This window comes from Sinocyclocheilus anshuiensis, unplaced genomic scaffold, assembly GCF_001515605.1.
Source record: "Sinocyclocheilus anshuiensis isolate Anshui unplaced genomic scaffold, SAMN03320099.WGS_v1.1 scaffold1014, whole genome shotgun sequence".
NCBI classification, from domain to species: Eukaryota; Metazoa; Chordata; class Actinopteri; order Cypriniformes; family Cyprinidae; genus Sinocyclocheilus; species Sinocyclocheilus anshuiensis.
Genome location: NW_015540943.1, coordinates 754,386 through 777,043, shown reverse-complemented (window position 1 = coordinate 777,043; position 22,658 = coordinate 754,386). Strand labels below are relative to the sequence as shown.

The window sequence follows — 22,658 nt, the reverse complement described above, 5'->3', positions numbered from 1 at the left end:
GAGTTCCTGAAGGGGAACTGACAGCCATTGAAGACCTAGTTAACTAGAGAATCAACCACCACAATAATTATTCACACCGATCAGCCAGATAGAGTGAAGTAACATATGCAGAGATTCTAAACATATAAAACATAAACATAGTCTTAAAGGTACAGTATCCTTTAAGTGTCAGTGTATGTTTACATGACAACGATGTACTAAAATGGAAAACAGGCCAGTAGTTGGTGATGTCACTTTGTAAACAATAATTTTATGTCTGTGCACATATAAACTGAACATGTAATATGCATGTGCATGACGTCACTGTTTTCACAAATTCACGTTTTTTGTAGTTTACACAGAGACAATTACGGTATCGTTTTCAAAAATGTGCACTTTGAAATGTGTTTTCAAAAGTTTAAATTTTCAGGCCAATAAAACTGTTGTTGTGTAAATAAAACGTTAAAATGCATAGGGGCCTACTAGGGATGCAGCGATTAACCAGTTTCACAATTAACTATTGTTAATTAACTTTAAAATGTCACAGTTAATTAATCATAAAGCTTCCGCTACACCAGGTGTTTCTGTTGCACAGAACGGAACAGTTGCAACATGCGCAAAACGAAAACAAAGTTACACTAGCGGTGCACCAGCTTAAAATGCTGTGCTTATCAGAGACACGGAGGCTACTACACACACTAGATGAACTATGACAGAGGAACCAAAGAGCGATCCTTTATTTCCACCAGAAAAATGCCTGAAGTCGATAGTGTGGGACCATTTTGGGTACATCAAGATTGACCAGGGTGTCATTTAAATATTGCCGTAAAAACTGCTGCTAAAGAGCGAATACACGGCTTTAAACTATTTTAATGCACGACGTGAAGGCAAGACTGACGTGAAGCTACGGCTTGTTAGCTCAGTAATCTGCCCACTTCAGATCAGACAGATGAAATAGTGTGGTAAGATCACATTTATTTGAATTGATTAATTATAACATTTAGCTACTTGAATTAATTATTCGATCAAGAGAGAGGGAGAGAGAAGTGTGCGTGTGTGAACCTGCGTCAGCGCGTCTCTGTACAAACATGTGAGTTTAGTTACTTAAACAGTGATTTTACCCTCTCCTTGCTGATGAATATGTAGCAATTCAGTATCTAAGCTATTTTATTAATAAAAGTCACGGGGCAGGGTTCACAACAAGTTTGTGTCCTCGTGAATGTTTGTATGTGTGCGCAGCGCGATCTCCGATCTCACAAACCAAAGTAATAGACATGATTTTCTCAGGCCACATGTAAAATCATATTAATTATTATAAAAATTATTAACATGAATACGTATGGATGACAGTTGATTACAATGATAGTTCAGTTTATTCCCCTCATTATTAATAGATTCCCCTGTGGGATAAATACAGTTAATTGTCCTATATTAATAATACTTATTAATATTGTTATCTATAATCCCTTTTATAGTATTATGCATAAGTCAAAAACCAAGATTTTTTTTTTTCACCATGTTTCCAGTTTTCTGCCTCAGGTCCAAAAGAAATGCAAATAATGTACAAACTGAAAACACTAAATACTTTTGTGATCTATTTTCAATAGTTATTTTCAAAATGGAAATACTGACATGGATGTTTACAGAGCAGAGGTCACCTTTTTAATTCCAATTGGAGAGATGGACTTTTGTTTGTCTTTATTATTATTATTTTGTGCTGTATTATTGGTTACAGTGTTATTTCTCTTTCTAAAGTCAGCAATAAATAATACTTTATTATCTAAAGAGTGTCCATGTGATTTTATACATTAATAATTTTGTGAAATGAATAAATGCATAATAATCGTCATAATCGTAAAACCATGATTATTCCTCAGACAATAATCATACCAACAAAATCTATAATCGTTGCATCCCTAGGGCCTACAAAGTTTTCTGCTTTTAGTTGAAAACGGTGTTGTGTAAACCCCATCAGAGAGAGGCTAGAAATGAGGCTTGAAAACTATAATTATAAGTGGAGAGGGAAATATAAACAGTGCAGAATATAGATGCATTAAAGTAGACGGTCAAGGTAAACTTGGCACGTGCAGCAGGGAAGATCTGAAGTTCCGCATCTGGGCTTTAGTAACTGTGCATTAGTGCAGGTTGTGAGGTAAATGATTGTGTCAGTGGTGGGCTCTGAAAGTCTGCCCTGTCCTCTCTGATAAAATCTTGAGTTTAGGGCAGAGGTTTTCTGTTCCAAGAGGATGAAGAGATTGTGCTGAGGAACTGGAAATAAAGTCTTTCTGATCTAGAGCTTATACGCAGCCGTTCCATTATGAGGACATGCTTAGTATATCCCTTGACAAGCAGAACAAATCCCTGGGATTGTCTGGGACTTCTATTTAGTGTCTTATGTACTCCCCTTCTCTCTCTGTCTCACCTGTTGCCTTTCCTAAAGGAATATTCCGGATTATTTTCATCATAATACATATGGACAGCATCAGTCTGTCAGCATAACATCCCTTGGTGTTTATTAGCACACTGAAAATATATTTACTCTAAATATAATGGAATTTTAGCAGACAAGCGGGCAATAAACATGCATGTGAATGCATAATAGAAATGCTTACCAATCCTGTTTGTGTAAAAGTTATCTTTGTCAATCTTGCCAAGGCCAAGTAAAAAAAGGGGGAAAAGTACTTTATCACATCAAGATTTGTTTGAAAAAATATATATATATAATAATAATAATATATATATATATATATATGGGTTGTATGGATGAGATCTTTTCAGGTAAATATTGTATGTTGTATTACAGTGGAATTACAGTTATACAATTATGGAATTGCAATTACAGTGGAACCCAATTAATACAATGCTCAAAAAAAAAAATTTAAATATTATAAAAAAATATTTTTTAATTTATAAAATAATAAAATAAAATAACTTTATAATTACCACATACTACCATATTATTTCTTGTATTTTGTATGTATGGTCAGCCAATTGTCCATACGCATTTAAATATATGTAGGCCCCATCTACATTTGTCAAACCGTATATAAAGCCAGAGCATAAAGTATTCTACAGTGCAAAGCGCTCAACTTGACCTTCCATTTCCATGTTCAAATGATTCAGAAGTGATTTTTACAATCTTTTTTCTTGTTCCATCTGATTGGACTGCCAAGGCACTTGTAACTGGATTAAAATAGTAATTAACTTTATATTTCTGAGATGATAACCAGAGACCACTTTCTGGATTAAACATAATGTGGTCTTGTGGAAATAACATAGCATACTGCTGTCTGAAACATGTATCATTGCATATTATATGAAAAATATTAGGCAGTAAGTATGCTAGTAGGTCATTTATCAGGTAGAATTTGTAAAACAAATAAATACATTTAAAAAGTAAAGAAACAAACAAAAACAATTCTTATCATTAATCTGTATGCAGTACATCACAAATGACTGAAAATTAATGTAAATTAACTGATTTACAAGAGTGGGAATCTTGAAGAACATTAAGCTCTTAAAACTTCTGAAATCCTGAAGTGTAATTATTGTGTTGTTGTGGACAATGGGAGTCAATTGGAGTCAAAAAGATTGAATATTTCTGACTTCCTCCACCAACAAAAATAGCCCTTCCTTCTCAAGATTTTTTTAGACACATTACATTGAATTTAACAGATTTTTTTTTTCTGACTAAAGTGCTAAAATAAGTGCTTTAACAAAATACTGCTAGGTTTCTGTTGTAAGTATAACACTTTCCCTGCTCATTTTTACATGTCAGTGTAAACAGATACATTAAATTGAAAATAACCCAGAATGCTCCTTTTAATCTGTGATTCTGGGTAGCTGCACACATGGGGTAACGTCACGTTGGGTTTCCAGTGCTTGCAAGGGTCCAGCACGCTTGATAAGGGCTTCCACCTGACATGCTAATAAAATTGACACATGCTTCAAGGAGTTTTCAGTGGAAAGGATGATAAATGCATAAAAACAGCTCTTTCTCTCAGCTGTAATTTCCAGTGGGTGGGCGAATGTTCCTGGCAATCTGACGAAGGGGAAAGACCTCAAGGACAAGAAGGCGAGAGAGAGACAGATGGGCAAAGAGAATGAGAGGGAGAGACAGGAATACTGGATGACAGTAAATAAAGAGAGAGACAGATATACTGAGTAGGAATTTACTAATAATGTATTTGCTAACAGCTCTGTTTATTTGCTCACACTGTCAATAAACGCAATGTAATTCTGTTTATTGTGTTTCAAACTAGATTTGAGAATGACATTTTACTTTATAGAGAGGTTCTGGATGTGTATAATGTAATTAGTAAGTGTCAATAGTAAATCTGAATAATCTGGAATTATTGATATTTAAATTTACTAAAAAAAAGTAAATAAAAACAAAATTCTCTGTGACTTCTCTGATAAAGCAGCATTTATTTTGTTGCAAATTTCAAATATAGTTCGCTCTAAAATGAATGTTTAATGGTAAATATGTTGAAGATTAGCACCCTTACAGAAAAATTGAAGCCTCTCTTCCATTGACATCCATTTAAAAAAGCCAACCTGTTCTCAGTCCGAAAGTCTGATAATGATAATGAAAATCATGCCTCAAAATATCATGTAATGATATCCCAGCATAAAATTAATGATAATAAATTTCCCATGCCCTTCACATCAGTATATTATGAAAATGTTTCTCGGTGAAAGCCATGGGTTTACCATCGTGTCGCAATTAAAGATGCTTTTGCTGTATGTATAATGATGCACAAAAGTCTTGGAAATGCTGCATTTATTGAACTTCTAGGGAATGAGCAAGGACTGAAAAATGTGCTTCTTGTTTCAATCTATGGGAAATCAGTATGTGCATATACAGTGAAAAAAAAAGCATTTGACACTTTTCAATTTTGTCAGTTCACTTGACAATTTTCATTCACACATAATAGTGCTAATAAGTGTGCTAGCAATAGCTAGAAAGATTTGCAAAGATAAAATTGCTAGTATATTAGAATAAATTAGAAGACACGATATCCACATAAAAATGTAATTTAAAGAAGTGAATTTCTATACATAGAAAGCATATTAAATGTATTTAATGTTTTAATGTTTTAAATAACTTTTGTGAATTAATGTCCAAATATGGGTGAAATAATGTTTAATCATTATTCAGCATAACATATATATTTATGTAAAAATGAAAGAACATACTTATTTTGACCTGTACTTAAAAAAATATATAAAAGAAAAGGTGATCAAACTAAATTTGTACTATATTTTAAATAATTAAAGAATTCTTGATCACAAATGGGTTTGAATGATAGTAGCAAAGATTGGTATAGATTTAAAATTACAATTAATTAGTATTTGGGGGGCTACACTGTCATCCATAAATTGAGTCTTTTAATTTTTCTTGATCTAAATATGCCTGACAAGATTTTTTGATATATGGATTATTGTTACACTGAATTACATTTCAGTGAGTGTCTTTTGTAAATTATGGTTAATATGTATGATAGCCATTCTTTTTTGCTTAAAAGGCACATTCTAGGGCATATTTTGATGTATGAAAAAAAATTAAAGCTGTTCTAAACGTTTATTGTTTAGATGCTTGAAAACCCCTTTTTGTCCATGGCCCATATATTTAAATTAGTATGACAGCTTTTCTTACACAGAGTTATTAAAGGGGTCATATGATGTGATTTCAATTTTTCCTTTCTCTTTGGAGTGTTACAAGCTCTTGGTGCATAAAGAAGATCTGTAAAGTTGCAAAGACTAAAGTCTCAAATCCAAAGAGATATTCTTTATAAAAGTTAAGAGTCAGCCACGCCTACCTAAAACATGTCTACGTCATTTGCATAACGCCACCCAAATGTTCACGCGAAGAAAGAAGGCATAACTTTTATTCTCGCTGTAGTATTGTTGTTGCCGCCGCCGCCATGTTGTGAAGGCGCTGTGTTTCGTTGTGAAAGCGAAACTACTTTGGTTGGCCTTCCAAAAGAGGACAATATCCGCTTCGTCATGCCTAGAGCTGATCCGTGCTGGTCGCTGAGGAAATACAACAAATTTGCGCTGTGGATCACCGGATCGGCAACGCACTGGATAGCTGGCCAATCAGAACACACCTCGCTTTTCAGACTGATGAGCTTTGTAAAAATTGACGTGTTCCAGAAAGGAGTGGCATAGAGGAGAAACAATAATGTACAGTATGTGGAAAATAATGAGTTTTTTGAACCTTAAACCGCATAAACACATTTCATTACACCAAATACACAAAATAATGTTATTTTTAGCAGCATCATATGACCCCTTTAATGAATGAGACTCCATGACTTAATTTAGATACTCACAGGGCAATTCACTTCTAGTTAAACTGGATTGCAGTCGGTTACAGTAATAAGGCAGTTTTTATGTTGAAATACAGTATACCAAGACAGCGCAACCATTTAGTGAATTTGCACTTGAGGGACGTGTCTTCAACGTCACCAAATAAACTGCCGATAGATTGAATAACACTGCTAAAGGTTTCTAACCCTGAAGTTCATGGGTGGCATCAAAAGTGCAGCGTGAACTCCAGTCAGAGTGTAAATAACAGGGTAAGAGGGAGTAGGAGGATAATAGAGCTCTCTGTGCAACCGTCATCTATTTCATCCGCTGACAGGATACAGACAGATGCAGCCCCTCGGAGCTAGAGTGAGGGGTGCCAGAGTGAGAGACATCAAAGCTGGAAGTGAAAGCGCGGGTGAGATGTTGCTTGTCATAGTTTAGGAATCCCTGTGTAAAAAGCACAAAGGAAAGCGTGACATTCCCGGCAGTTCACACCCACCCACTCTCCCTCTCTCCCAGACAACATCCAGGCTGTCTCCCTAAATAATTGGCAAGTGTTCAGACTGTGCAGTCTGCATGTCTTCAACAAGATCAGAGGTTCAAGCCATTACTGTATTTCATAATGGTCCGAAATAAACACATCATTCTCCATAAGCCTTCATTTTCATGTGTCAGACCTCTGACCAAATGGTTCTAAATTCAATTACAACTAGTTAAATCATGACAACTCACGGAATATTTTAGCATGGTCATGGATATGACAGTGTTAATGTATTTGGTCTTGGCGGAATAGATCTGCTCCGCTGCTGCTGAATTGCTGCTGCTGTTGGCTATTGTGGTAGTTGTAGATTATTGCTGCTTCTGACATACTTTGACATGTGCTGTCATACTGCTGCTGCACAAATAGCATATAAAATAACCCCGTAGCAGATCTATACAGGTGGAGCTGGGGAAGGTGGAGGGTTTCATAGAACTCTGAAAGCGTGCAGCACGAATCTCAAGTGAATGCTAGCCAGCCATATAAATGCAAGGCAGTAAGCTCATTGGCTGCATATGCAGCATGAACCAATCAGCTTGTGCCAAGTCGTTTAACTCTCTGAATATCATCGGTTACGTTAACAACCCGTCGCCTGCGCCATCTAGAGTTTCATGACTGAACTATATATTTATAGAACTGAAATATCAGTTTTTCATTTTAATATATAGTTTAAAATAAAATGTATTACTGTAATGAAAAGCTGAATTTTCATCAGCCATTACTCCAGTCTTCAGTGTCACATGATCCTTCAGAAATCATTCTAATATGACGATTTATTATCAATGTTGAAAACAGTTGTGCTGCTTATTTATTTTCTTTTGGAACCTGTGATGTTTTTCAGGATTCTTTGATGAATAAAAAGTTAAAAAGAACAGCATTTATTTTGTAACAATATCCAGTACCGTTGAAGAGTTTGGGATCAGTAAAAATGTTTTCTTTCTTTTTTTTTAAAGAAATTAATACTTTTATTCAGCAAAGATGTTAAATTGATAAAAAGTGATAGTAAAAGACGTAAATAAATGCTTTTTAACTTTTTATTCATCAAAATTAATCCTAAAAAAGTATCAGATTCTAAAAAAAAATAAAATAAAATCAGCAATGGCTTAGTTAGTTACAGATTAGGGTTCTTCTATTTGTGGACATACTGTATATGCATTTAATTTTTATATATTTTATATGTTTTAGTCATTTATTAAGAAATTAATTAAAGTACAAGCAGAACATTCCCAGAATCTGAAGTAAGCAAGACATTTGAGAAAATCATGGTTCATGACTATCATGAAAACAGTAAAATTTAAGGTGTTAAGACACCATTTTATTTACAAAACACCAAAATGGCTCAACTTTTAAATACAAAAAGCAAATACTTTCACAAAATTGTAGGCCTCAGTCTGCCTGTATACTCATAGTAACGTCAAATAGTATGAAATGTAAATCCTACAATGGCACTTAAACATAATATATTCAGTTGGCATTTCCTATCAGCCATCTGTGTCCAACTATTATGTTCGGTATCTATAATCTCTTCTAAAAAGACTAGATTAAACCAGTATGATCTTCCTTTTTTTCAAACGGTTTTTAAAATAGTTATCAACAGTTTCCATCTTAGTGTACAATAATTACCCTAGTAAGTGCCTTAAGGTGTCTTGAACATTCCTTTCATTTCATCCTTTAATTTCCTTCAGTTACAGTAAGGTTAGCATGTGAAATCCGGTTAAGACAGCTATGTGTTTTCTTGAAAGGAATGTTGTTCTAGGAACAACAAAATATGCTGTACTAGGAACATGTTTTTCATTTTGAGTTTCGTGACAGTTTCCTTGGGCATATGTTGATGCAAATATAATCTACCGGCTTCAGCGTCGGTCAGCTGGGACGGCCATCATGCTTTAATCACTGTCGCGGCCAAGCAGCAATCAGACGAGCTGAGCATGGTGAGGGAATCGGTTCGTCAGAGGCGCAGCTGTTTGAATACCCAGAGAGAAGCAAGGGCTTTTAATTAAAGAACAGTCACAGTACAGTGGACCTGCTAATCATCTGCGATTATGAACGCGATTTTGCGTAGCTTGTCAGTGAACTACGGCTCTGTGTAGTAAACGCTGCTCCATCTGAAAGTGCATGCTGGAGATTTACTACTAATCACAGAACCGGCTTTACTGATAAGATACGCATGCCAATCACATTCGATTAATCGTGTAGCCCTACTGACCACTGATATCCCTGTTTAATGCGCAACACTGACCTCATACGTCATGTTCCCGGAACTGCTTCTGTGTACAACTGTTGTCGCAAGCTACATTAAAGTGATTATTACGTTTTGAATATGGATATTTTTCTTACAAAAACGCATCGATTCGCTACAGAAGGCCTTTGTTCACCCCCCGGAGCCGTGTGAGACACTTTTTTTATGGATGGGCGATTTTTATTTAAGTTATTTTGGACTGAAGCAATGCAACACCCGCTGAGTGGCATTAAACAGCTTGAAAGATCAAAGACAATTTTTAATATAACTCCGTCTGGATTCGTCTGAAAGAAGAAAGTCATATACACATATATATATAATCATCATATAGATGATGCCAACCCCTCAGAGGACCTCAGATGATGCCAACCCTGAAACAACATACAGAACTACCACATTTTGCTATAAGTTTGATTGCATCATATAATAATTGCTGTTAATAGTGTTCATCGTCTGTTTGATTACGTCTTTAATTGATTTTTCCGTACATTTCTGCCATATGTACATTAACCCTTTAAGCTCAAAGTGTACTTCGGTTTTTATGTTTACGTGAGGGTCTGCATACAGTGCGTGTGACACGAATTTTAGAATAGTACGCGCACCTACCGGTTTTTGTAACCGCAGGTCACACATGCACGTTGAATTTGGTTTGAACTAATCAGTTGTTCCACAAGGTGGCAACACTGTCCTAGATCATTGTTTCACAGTATAAACGAAACTAAAGAGACAGAATGACAACAGCAAAATAGCAGAGACTGCATCAACAACAGACACTATCAAATGGAGAATGCGTTGAAAGGCTATGCGCTCGACTGTACGCATATGCTAGTGTACGTGTACAAAAACAAAGTATACTTTGGGCTTTAAGCTGCAGTCACTCTAGATTTTGAGCATGCAAAATTTCTTCAGATGCTGCAACGGTCGTGATATGACGTCACATTCTTCAGCATCTTATTAAAAACTTATATAAAAACACTTTATATACCAAAATATAAAAACATACAATCTACTCCGCTTCTTCCTGCAGCACTGCAGTTTTAAATTAGTGTTCTTTTAATTCAGCTACGAGGACATGCCATTACGTATCATTCTTCTATTGGTCCCACACAATATGAATTTGCAGGTCAGAGTTCACCTATCTTGAACTCTGGAACGCAGTGAAATGCAAAAGAACTTTGCATGAGCTTCCGTTTCTGCTCCCGCATTTGCATGCGTGTAAGTTAGGGTCAGGTATTTGTGTTATGATTATGATTAGAGCTGGAGTTGGAGTTAGAACAATATTCAGCATTCAAGCAATCATTGCCTTCTGATTTTAAAGGGTTAGTTCACCCAAAAATACCTGATACCGGAAGTCAGAGAAAAGTGTTTATTACGTTTGAAATATGGATATTTTTCTTACAAAAACACATGGATTCACTACAGGGGGCCTTTATTCACCCCCCGGAGCCGTGTCAGGCACATTTTATTATGAATGCGTAAGCTTTATTTGACGACTTGTGGACTGTTCAACTGCAACACCCGCTGACTGCAATGATAGAGCTTGGAATAGCCAGGACAATTTAGAATAAAACTCAGACTGGATTCGTCTGAAAGAAGAAAGTCATATACACCTAGGATGCTTCGAGGGTGAGTAAAACACAAGCTAATTTTCATTTTTGGGTGAACTAACCCTTTAAGGGTAGGTTAGGGTTAGGTGACCTACGTTGTTAGACCTATGAAGTTGTTCCAGGACCAGCAAAGCATGTTGATCTATTAACACGTCCTGCTAAATCATATGTCCGTGAAGGGCAGGTCTCTATTAACCATTCAGCATTACACTCGCTTTGAAACCAAGGACTGTGGCCAAACACCTAGCATTTGACTTGGAGGCCATCAAAGCAACTAAGAAAGTAGAATTCACTTGAGACTCTTCTGTCTGTATCCTGTCACAAATACATACATATGTTAATTATTATCTATATTCAAAATATATATTTTTGCTATTATATTATTAAAAATATTAGTAATATTAATGTTGAATATTAATAGTAAATGATTTAATACTTTAGTAAGAGAAAGGTAAAATTTAAATCTAAAAAGATAATGATTATTTAACAAACTTAATAGGCTTAATAAACAAACTCAATGATTACAAACTTTTCATTGGTTGTAAAGTTGTGATGAAATGGAAGTAGCGACAGACATTTTTGCATTTACAAAACAGATAAATCTTCATTTAAAAAAAATAATTTCAATAGGGTAAATTTAAATTTCATGTCAACTTTGAGCAACATGTCAGTAGTTTTTTTTTTTTTTTCATATTTCACTTTGAGTGACTTGGACTATGGATCCCTTCGTCAAAAGAACCATTTTACACCCAAACACTCTTTGCTTGCCTAGATAAGAACTGAGATAATTATTTAATTGTAAAGGCGGCACAGTCTGGTACTCGTTTGTTTGTGACTTTTCTACTAACAAATTACTTACAATGTCTGTCTGCAGCAGCACGTCACCTTTTGTAAATCAACATAATTTTGAAGGTTACAGTTAGACTTAATTTTACAGTTGTCTACCAAAAGACATTAATAGCTACAAACTCGGCTTCAATTTCACAGCTTGCATTTATGTCTACATGCCATTAATAATGATAACTTCTGGAAAACTGAAAAAAAAAAAAAAGTTTCTAATTGCCTATGCATAGTCTGACTTACCAATTATACATATCTATTATTACAGTTTTTCTCAGTTGTTAAGTCACTAAACCCCATTCTCTGAACCAAATTCTCTAAAGCCTAAACCTATTTGTCAAATAAATCACACTTTGTGCAAAACCTTAAACAAGTTCAGGCAGTTTGCAAATCTCATGCACTCTTTTTGCAAAACTCTAAACACATTCTCACTCAATCAAACACATTTTGCACTGTGATGCACTTGTGCGGCAAAACACATGTGGCAAAAGTTAAACACATCACAACACAGTTGTCTTCGTTTACATACAACGGCTCAAAAATTGTCACATTTGTTCCTAATTATGTGATCAAACCAACTGTACAAAATATAAGCCAGTTCAGAGTGCCCAGGTGGCACAGGTGCACTAAATGTTGATACCAACAATAGACTGAAACAATTTGAGAAGGAGAGGAGGAAGAGTGTGTGTAGGAGGTGGTGGACAAGGAGGAAGGAAATGAGGATGAGAAAGAGCAAGGTGTGGAGTGCTGTCAAGGCTGGATCTAGCACCCCAGAGGGTTTTTTCCTTTGCCTGGCAAGAGACGGCAATGCCGTTGATCTGGACAAAGTCCTCAGGCTTGACCCAACACGAAGCTGTGATGCCGAGGCAGAATGAATCTCTCACTGACTTTGATTTTGCAACTTTTTTGACTGTACAGTAACATGCTTTTCATTTACAGTAGAGCTTTTGGGATTTTTCATTTGGGTTTTTAATTTTTTACAAGTGCTGAATACAGTAAAGATACATTCAATCCTATACAGTATTCAATACAGTACTATACTTGCAGTACATACAATATATTTATGATTGTGATTACTATAATGTTTTACATAATTGCAAAATTAGTTTTCTGTATGTAGTATACACTTTTTTTCCTGTAACTACATGATCTGGATGCTGTGTTCTCCATTTTTATGTAGTGTCTGATGAATGATCTGTAGTGTTTATTAACTGGCTGTGTGTATGATCTGAACGAACGGTTTAATTTTGTGTAGAGTTGAAATGGTTTTGAGCCGATTGTTTGATTTTGCCAGAAAAGTCAGGGGTTTTGTGAAAGTAGTTTGAAGAGTTGGTTTTGTTTTTAATGTTGTGAGAAAATGGGTGAAGGTTTCAAGAAATGTGTCTTAGCAATTTTGAAAAACTGTAATAATAATATTAATGAATTACATAAATTTGCAACTTATATAAGTTCTTAACAATGCATATTACTAATCAAAAATTACGTTTTGATATATTTACAGTAGGAAATTTACAAAATATCTTCATGGAACATGATCTTTACTTAATATCCTAATGATTTTTGGCATAAAATAAAAATCAATCATTTTGACCCATACAATGTATTTTTGGCTATTGCTACAAATATACCCCAGCGACTTGAGACTGGTTTTGTGATTCAGGGTCACATATACTATTATTATATATACTGTACACATACTGTCACACATTTTCACAAAACTTCAAACAAAGTAAGCATCATATCTTAAGAATCTTTAACCAATTACTGTAATTGATTTTGAATAATTAAAAAGGTTAAAGGTCTGATTCCCAGGTCTGATCTGGAAATGTTCCAACGTATCTGTTGGTTCTGGAACAATATTCCTTTCAACCAGACAAATTTCTAACCAGTTAGGGTCAGGTATTTGTGTTATGGTTATGATTAGAGCTGGAGTTGGAGTTTGAACAACATTTAGCATTCAAGCCAGCATTGCCTTCTGATTTTGAGGGTAGATTAGGGTTAGCTGACCTATGATGTTGTTCCAGGACCAGCAAAGCATGTTGATCTATTAACACGTCCTGCTAAATCATATGTGCATGAAGAGCAGGTTGCATTCCACCATTCAGCATTACACTGGCTTTGAAACCAAGGACAGTGGCCAAAGACCTAGCATTTGACTTGGAGGAACTTGCACAAAATCCATCAGATCTCCTGATATCCCACAAGATTAGACGGACTTTTCAAGTTTTGTATCTCTCTGACTTCTCACGAGTTGTTTTTTCCACTTTAGTAATGGCCTCTTCCAGCACTTTCGCTGAACTGTGCTCTTTATTTCCACCACTGTCCCATTATCCCTGCCTTCACATGGCACATACAATCTCCTAGTTAATGCAATTCAGAAATAGCCTTCAAAGTTTACAGTATAATTTGGAAAATTTCTGTTATTTAATGGTTGTGGTGCTGCTGGTAATTTACTGTAAATTTACAGGATATGTTGTATTTGATGTAAATGTATTTGTAGTTTCAATTAAATGTACAGTATTTCGTATCTCTATGACAATTAATTGAAATTAATTAACTGAAAGAAAAGAAAAATCCTGTAAGAAAGCAGGCTCAGTTGGAATTTTTACTTCATGCCAACTTTGATCAATGTGTCAAGTTTGTAGAATTTATTTATTTATTTATTCTTTCATTCTGAATAGCCATTATACTTCTTTCTTTCTTTTATTATTATTATTATTATTATTATTATTATTATTATTATTATTATCATATTTCACTTTGAGTGCCTTGGACTATGGACCCCTTCATCAAGAGAACCCAAAGACTCTTTGCTTGCGTAGATAAGAACTGAGATAATGATTTAATTGTAAAGAAGGTACATTTTGGTACTCGTTTGTTTGTTTGTGACTTTTCTACTAACAAATTAATGACAATGTCTGCAGAAGCATGTCCCCTTTTGTAAAACAACATGATTGTACTTTTGAACGTTATAGTTAAAACTCATCATACAGTTGTCTACCTAAAGACATTAATAGCTACAAAATCAGCTTCAATTTCACAGCTTTCATTTCTGCCTACATGCCATCAATAATGCTGGAAATAAGTTCTGGAAAACAGGGTAAAAAACACAACATTTGTCTAATTGCCTATGCAGTGTCTGACTTACCAGTTATACATATATTTTATTAATAAAATTAATATTAATTTATGACAGGTGGCAAGAAGTATTTTGCATTCTACCAAAAAGTCTTCATATTAAAACAACTTATTAAGGATTCTTAGATCATGTAAAGTAGAGCTAAAATTGATCAAAGATTTACTTTATTATTGTAGTTTTGTTTAGTTGCTATTTTGCAGTTTTTTTAAAACCTACAAATAAAAAAATTAATAAAAATAAAGTGAAAATGTCTCATAGACAACACAACCTACTTTTAGTATACCTAAAACATTTTCTTAAAAGAATTAAATAAATTCAACTGTTGCATTTTAAGCACCATGAACAACTCATTGTTTCAAATGCAATTACATGTGCATATGACAAAATCAAGGCTAGAGTGAGGAGAAAATCAAGGCAAGGGCTGAAAATCGAAGGAAAGACTTTCAGGCAGCTAATGAATAACACAAACAGTTGTCTAATTACTGTAGATGGTATCATTTAAATGCTGTTCAGAAAAAATGGAGGAATGATAAAGTGAGAGAGACAGACAGATACAAAGTGTGACAGGTCTGCCATGTGTGGCTGTCTTCAGCACAGTCACAACTCACTGTGGGACCCCAGTGAGGCTGCAGGCAGTTACCCTGACAACTAACCGCCAATAATGATGTCTGCGGCTTTGATTGACACATGCACGATCTCTCTTAATAACATGTATAGAGATCTCAAACATGAATATATGGAGATCTCACTTTGCTTTTTCAGTCCCCTATTTTCCGATTAGATATCTTTCATCATTTTAACAAGCAGAGCGAACCGGCGCTTCTGATTGGCCCTATGACAGCGTTGCCTTGGTGACATGCTGGGCTCTGACGGCCCCTCGAGACCTCACCTAGCTGTCGTCAGGTCCAGGCTGAGAAATAAATTGGATCTGTATGAGAAGAGTGTAGCTAGATGACTCCTACAGAACAGTTAGTCATACAGCAACTAATTACATGAAAAGGCCTTAACCAATTTAGCATGAGATTTTCTGTTCTTCTGGTGTTGACTACTGCAGCCAAAAGTAACCCTGCATGAAGATCAGAAGAGAGGACTACATGGAGTGGAGAGGAGAGGAGAAAATTAGAGGAGAATAAAGGGGAGAAAATTAAAGGGGAGAATGAGAAAGAAATAAGAGGAGAGGAGAATAAGAAGACGAGGAGAGGAGAGGGGAAGATGAAAGGGGAGTGGGAGTAGAGAATGAGTGGAGTGGACAGGATTAAAGGGGAGAATGAGGAGAAAAGAGGACAGAAAACGAGAGGAGAGGATGAAAGGGGAGAATGAGAAGAAAAAGAGGACAGAAGACAAGAGGAGAGGAGAGGAGAAAAGAGGAGAGGAGAGGATGAAAGGGGAGAATGAGAAGAAAAAGAGGACAGAAGACAAGAGGAGAGGAGAGGAGAAAAGAGGAGAGGAGAGGATGAAAGGGGAGAATGAGAAGAAAAAGAGGACAGAAGACAAGAGGAGAGGAGAGGAGAAAAGAGGAGAGGAGAGGATGAAAGGGGAGAATGAGAAGAAAAAGAGGACAGAAGACAAGAGGAGAGGAGAGGAGAAAAGAGGAGAGGAGAGGATGAAAGGGGAGAATGAGAAGATAAAGAGGACAGTAAAAGAGAGGAGAGGAGAGGAGAGGAGAGGAGAAAATTAGAGCAGATTGAGGATAAGATGAGAAGATGAAAGGGGAGAAGGAGAAGGAAATGAGAGGAGAGGAGGATAAGAGGACAGAGAACAAGAGGAGAGGAGAAAATTAGAGGAGAGGAGATAAGAGGAGAAGAGAGAGAATATGAGAGGAGAGAATGAAAGGGATCAACGAGAAAGTAATGTGAAGAAATGAGAGAAGATGAGAAAACGAGTAGAGGAGGGTAAAAGGATAAAAATACAAAAGAGGAGAGAAGAGGAGAAAATTAGATGAGATGAGCAAAAGAAGAAGTGAGGGTGACAGAAAAGAGGAGAGGATCAGGGAAGAAGAGGAAAGAATGAGAGAGAAGATAATCAGAAAACATGGTGAGAGGAGAGAATTAAAATTGAGGAGTAAAGTACTGAAGGATTAGATGCTACACTAAACAAAAAGGAGAGGAGAGAATAAACTGAGAGGACGGGAGGAAGGAGAAAACAAGAAGAGAGAATGAGAGGTGAGGAAATGACTGGAGGAGAGAAGAGGAGCAGATCTGACACTTTGAGGGAGGTGGAAGGCAGATAGCACAGATGTCAAATAGCACAGCTCACAGGGAGGATGGAAAGAGAGTCACAAAGACACGACCCTGGGTTTGAAAGAGCAAAACAAATAAAGCAGTGGAACAAGTGAACATCTCTTTCTGCTCCTCCTCTCTCTCCCTCCATTTGCTGGGTTGTCCTCAGACCTCAGTGAAATCCCAGACGATTCTATTTGGCTTTGGCTTTTCCTGTAGAGTGACCTGGATAACGGCTCCTCAGAGAATATGGCATCTCACTGAACTAGATTCAAAGCGCTCTGAGAGAGAGGAGCCTTCACACCCACAACACAAGCACTTCACCCTAGCAGCTCTGTACCTGACTTGAGCACCTCAAACTGGAAAGACTTCTCAATTATTGATGGAAGACTTTGAAAAATGTCACAAACGCTGAAGCTTCCAGGGATGAGAGTCAGAATATGCAAATCCGAGCACAACATTGGAACTGTTAGTTCACATTACACTTTGGGAAGTAATTCAGAGTTCTGTGGCCTGGTAAACATGACAAGCACTCAGATATTTTGCGATCGGTGTAGTACAGGTGCGCACATGCACACACACACACACACACACACACACACACACACACACACACACAGACAGACAGACAGGGAGCACAGGTGACCATCTGCAGTGCTATTGCTTGAATATTCTCAGTGCCTTTTTCAAGAAACCTGCCCTAATTTCATCTGACAGGGGCTGTGAGAGCCTGGAACCTGTTTGCATACGTGCTCTCTTTTGCGGACTACATCATTGTAATTGTAAATGTGCAATTCTGTAATTTGTTAAAGGGGTCATATGATGCGATTTCAAGTTTTCCTTTCTCTTTGGAGTGTTACAAGCTGTTCGTGAATAGATAAGATCCCTAAAGTTTCAAAGACTTAAGTCTCAAACCCCAAGAGATGTTCTTTATAAAAGTTAAGACTCATCCACAAACGCCTAAAACGCCTCGTTCAAACACACCCCCTATAGCACCTTAACCACTCCAAAGAACCGCTGAAGAACCTTTTTTTTTAGAGTGTAGGACTTTGCTGAGGAACCCTTATGCTCAGAAACGGCCCTGGTTACAATATAAACACATGGAGTTATTTATATCTCATCTACAATAATGTACAGTATTTGAAAAATTATGTGTTTTTTGAACATTAAAGCATGTCAACATATTCTGTTACACCAAATACACAAAATAATGATCTTTAAAAAAGCATCATATGACCCCTTTAACATTGTTTGTCATATCAGTCAGAAAAGCAGTTCTGGGCTTTTTTTTTTTTTGGCTAACTTAGTTGTTATTCTTGGCTGAATAACTCTAGGTTTTAAAAGGCCCTTTAAAATTAAATATGTACACAGTTTGGATTAAATTAAAGTATAGTCACATTTTTTAATTAGCATGTTTTTGTGTTTTGCTTTGGTACCGAAATTGGTACCGAGAACCATGGATTTCCACTGGTATTGGTACCAAATACTGAAATTTTGGTACCGTGACAACACTAACCCCAAACTACCAGGAACTTGCAACGTGAATGGATATGAGTCACAAAACATCAGAACAGCCTGTACACAGCCAATGCCTCATAACATACTTCATTTAAAACTCTCAGAAACTAGTTCTTCTGGTGAAAACAGCTTCCTTTTATCCATGACAGTCCAATTACTGAAGGACAGATAAAAAAGAAAAAAAACGTTTTCCCAATAGTAACAATTATTTTACACAATTAACAGTCAAACATTTATTGCATATTAACAGAGGATCATGATTAATGTGACATGATTAAATTCTCCATTCATTAATTTATTCATTAATTTATGATTGTGACTGTTTTTCAATCCACTTTTCAGTAATGCATTCACTGTATATGCAGGAGTTCTAACCACATTTGCATATTTATAGTCAGGATTGCCTTATTTTACTTCTTATGTTACTAGCTTTGTATACTGCATACTATGATTGAAAAAGATCGGATTTTACTCATTGGGATTTAACTGGACTGTAAAACATCCAAAAGCTTGTGTGGCCTTGGTGATGTCACACAAAAAGGAAAGTTGTTTCAATTACAGCAAATTATTGTGTTTTTATGAAATATTACATTTATTTGTTTCAGAATAACTTAGACTGATGAGTCATGTACAACAAACTCAGTAATGTGCAATAAGAAAGTAAATGTTGACTTTCTGTCCCAGTTTAGCCCCCTGGGGTCGAAGCCCACACCGGTGCGGTCTGTCTCGTATTTTCTTGCCCGCGAAAAGAACTAAAAATACTCCGTCAATTTTGACCGTACAGATAAGAATAAGGTATCGTTTTAAACTGCAAAGGGTCTACTTTTATTTGTGTATAGTCATAATAACAACAAAACAATGTGCTTTTGTAAAATAAAGAAAATAAACAGGGTGCGCTCTCAGTCCTCACTGTCTCCGCGAACTGCTTTTATGTAAATCCCTACATCACCGTAAACAAAGCAGCAACATGTTCATCTCAGATACTTTTCATTTTTGGAAGAAGACGCTGAGAGGAATAAGCCTTGAATTTACCTCAGAAGACGGGCTGAGAGGAAAAAGCCATGTATTTACCTCAGAAGACGCGCTGAGAGGAAAAAGCTTTATGTTTACCTCACAAACAGAACGCGAGCGTGGCTGGAGCCAGCAGAGGAGATCTTTCATGCGAGTAAGTAATGTTTCTTATTTGCATTAGATAATGTGTTGTTGTGACATAAACTTGAACACATTTACTAGTTGGACTTTTCCCAAACTATAATTCCAGACTAAAATGTGTGCAACCTTTCATTACATCTAAATGTACAGCGTGAGGATGGTTTTATGTTCAATATTATAAACAATATATAAAAGTAATTGTTTAAACAATATAAAAGTAATGTCTAAGAATGTTTATACCAATCATTACTGTGAAATACCCTGTCTGCAAATAAGTTCAAACGTGCTTACCAATAATATTTGGTACCGAAATTGGTACCGAGAACCATGGATTTCCACTGGTATTGGTACCAAATACTGAAATTTTGGTACCGTGACAACACTAACCCCAAACTACCAGGAACTTGCAACGTGAATGGATATGAGTCACAAAACATCAGAACAGCCTGTACACAGCCAATGCCTCATAACATACTTCATTTAAAACTCTCAGAAACTAGTTCTTCTGGTGAAAACAGCTTCCTTTTATCCATGACAGTCCAATTACTGAAGGACAGATAAAAAAGAAAAAAAACGTTTTCCCAATAGTAACAATTATTTTACACAATTAACAGTCAAACATTTATTGCATATTAACAGAGGATCATGATTAATGTGACATGATTAAATTCTCCATTCATTAATTTATTCATTAATTTATGATTGTGACTGTTTTTCAATCCACTTTTCAGTAATGCATTCACTGTATATGCAGGAGTTCTAACCACATTTGCATATTTATAGTCAGGATTGCCTTATTTTACTTCTTATGTTACTAGCTTTGTATACTGCATACTATGATTGAAAAAGATCGGATTTTACTCATTGGGATTTAACTGGACTGTAAAACATCCAAAAGCTTGTGTGGCCTTGGTGATGTCACACAAAAAGGAAAGTTGTTTCAATTACAGCAAATTATTGTGTTTTTATGAAATATTACATTTATTTGTTTCAGAATAACTTAGACTGATGAGTCATGTACAACAAACTCAGTAATGTGCAATAAGAAAGTAAATGTTGACTTTCTGTCCCAGTTTAGCCCCCTGGGGTCGAAGCCCGCACCGGTGCGGTCTGTCTCGTATTTTCTTGCCCGCGAAAAGAACTAAAAATACTCCGTCAATTTTGACCGTACAGATAAGAATAAGGTATCGTTTTAAACGGCAAAGGGTCTACTTTATAGTCATAATAATCATAATAACAACAAAACAATGTGCTTTTGTAAAATAAAGAAAATAAACAGGGTGCGCTCACTGTCTCCGAGACACTGAGAGGAATAAGCCTTGTATTTACCTCAGAAGACGTGCTGAGAGGAAAAAGCCTTGTATTTACCTCAGAAGACGCGCTGAGAGGAAAAAGATTTATGTTTACCTCACAAACAGAACACGAGCGCGGCTGGAGTCAGCAGAGGAGATCTTTCATGCTGAGTAAGTAATGTTTCTTAATTTGCATTAGATAATGTGTTTTTGTGACATAAACTTGAACACATTTACTAGTAGGACTTTTCCCAAACTATAATTCCAGACTAAAATGTGAAATCGAGTGCAACATTTTGAAATATGATAGGCAACCTTTCATTACATCTAAATGTATGGCGTGAGGATGGTTTTATGTTCAATACTATAAACAATATATAAAAGTAATTGTTTACACGATATAAAAGTAATGTCTAAGAGTGTTTAGACCAATCATTACTTTGAAATACCCTGTCTGCAAGTTTGTTCAAACGTGCTTACCAATAATAATTTAGTTTCTCAGATATAGAATGTCCTTTTTGTACTGTATGCGCATCAATTATATAAAATCACGTGGGAAATATTAGTGATTGCAATCTATACTATAATGTAATAATATAGTTTATATCAACATGCTATCAACACGCTGTAATGTTGCTGTTAGTGTCATGCTTCCCTTGCCTCATGTCTCTCTGCCTTGTTTATGTGTCATGCTCCCATTGGTTTATTCTTGGCATGTCTCCTCTGCCTGCGTCAGGGCGGCCGGGCTATAGAGGAGTATGTGGGCGATTTTTGTGAGGTATGTACTTTGTGGATTTTAATGACGTGACCCTCAAAGAAATTTTTCTTTTTGGTGTCGATGAACCCCTTCGTTCAAGTTTGCCAGGGGTAACTATTTGTTGGTCACTGGAATGTTATATTGACTTTGTTCTGTTGTTGGCTGGGTCACCTCTTACTGTGGGAATTGCGGATGAGGAGCCCCGCAACTGTGCTGTACCCACTGCACCAGAGCATACTCACATCCCGACTGTCTTGTCTGGTGTTGTTCACGTCATGCCAGTTATTCCAGAACCAGCTCACGTCATGCCTGCAAAGCCAAAGCCTGCTAACATCATGTCTACTATGCCAAAGCCTGCTAACGTCATGCCTGCTACTCCAGGACCTGCTCACATCATGCCAGTTATGTCGAAGTTTACTCATGTCATGTCTACAAAGTCAAAGCCTGATCACATCATGTCTGCCAAGCCAGAGTCTGATAACATCATGTCTGCTACCCCAGGGCCTGCTCACGTCACGTCTGCCAAACCAGAGCCGCCCCCGGCCAAGATGGCCACCACGCCTGAGTCCCCGGCCAAGATGGCCGCCACGCCTGAGTCCCGGGCCAAGATGGCCGCCACGCCTAAGTCGGACGCGGAGCTTAGGCCAAGACCGAAAAGACTGATAGCTAGCGTGATGGACTTACCACTGATGTCGGTGAGAGCTGCAGGCATCCCGGTGACGTCAGCGCTCTCAAGCCCCGCCATCTTAGAGGTCCGAGTCCGCTCCAGAGGACTCTTCTGTCCATGAATCTGCCTCAGAGGCCTCTCCTGTCTATGAATCTGCCCAGTGGCCTCTCCTGCCTATGAGTCTGTCCTTGATGCCTTTCCTATCAATGAGTCTGCAACAAGGGCCTTTCCTGTGCATGAATCCGCTGCAGAACCTCTAGAGGTGGCGGCATCCGCTGCAAAACCTCCTGAGGTGGTGGCGTCCGCTTCCGAACTCAAAGACTGTCTTGTCACGGCCACGGAGGCCGTTCACAAACTCACTGTCTGCCCTGTCACAGCCATGGAGGCCGTTCATGA

The 22,658-nt window shown here is 36.8% G+C and overlaps 1 protein-coding gene and 1 long non-coding RNA gene across 2 annotated transcripts in view; one reads left to right on the top strand and one right to left on the bottom strand.

The window, feature by feature from the left end:
- The window catches only part of LOC107689738 (copine-8-like), a 150,844-nt gene that overhangs the window by 96,932 nt on the left and 31,254 nt on the right, over window positions 1-22,658 (bottom strand). The window lies entirely within an intron of this gene.
- LOC107689725 (uncharacterized) lies at window positions 5,609-7,102 on the top strand. Its single transcript, XR_001634364.1, has 3 exons — window positions 5,609-5,619; window positions 6,434-6,439; window positions 7,008-7,102. It is a non-coding gene; the product is annotated as an uncharacterized LOC107689725 (long non-coding RNA).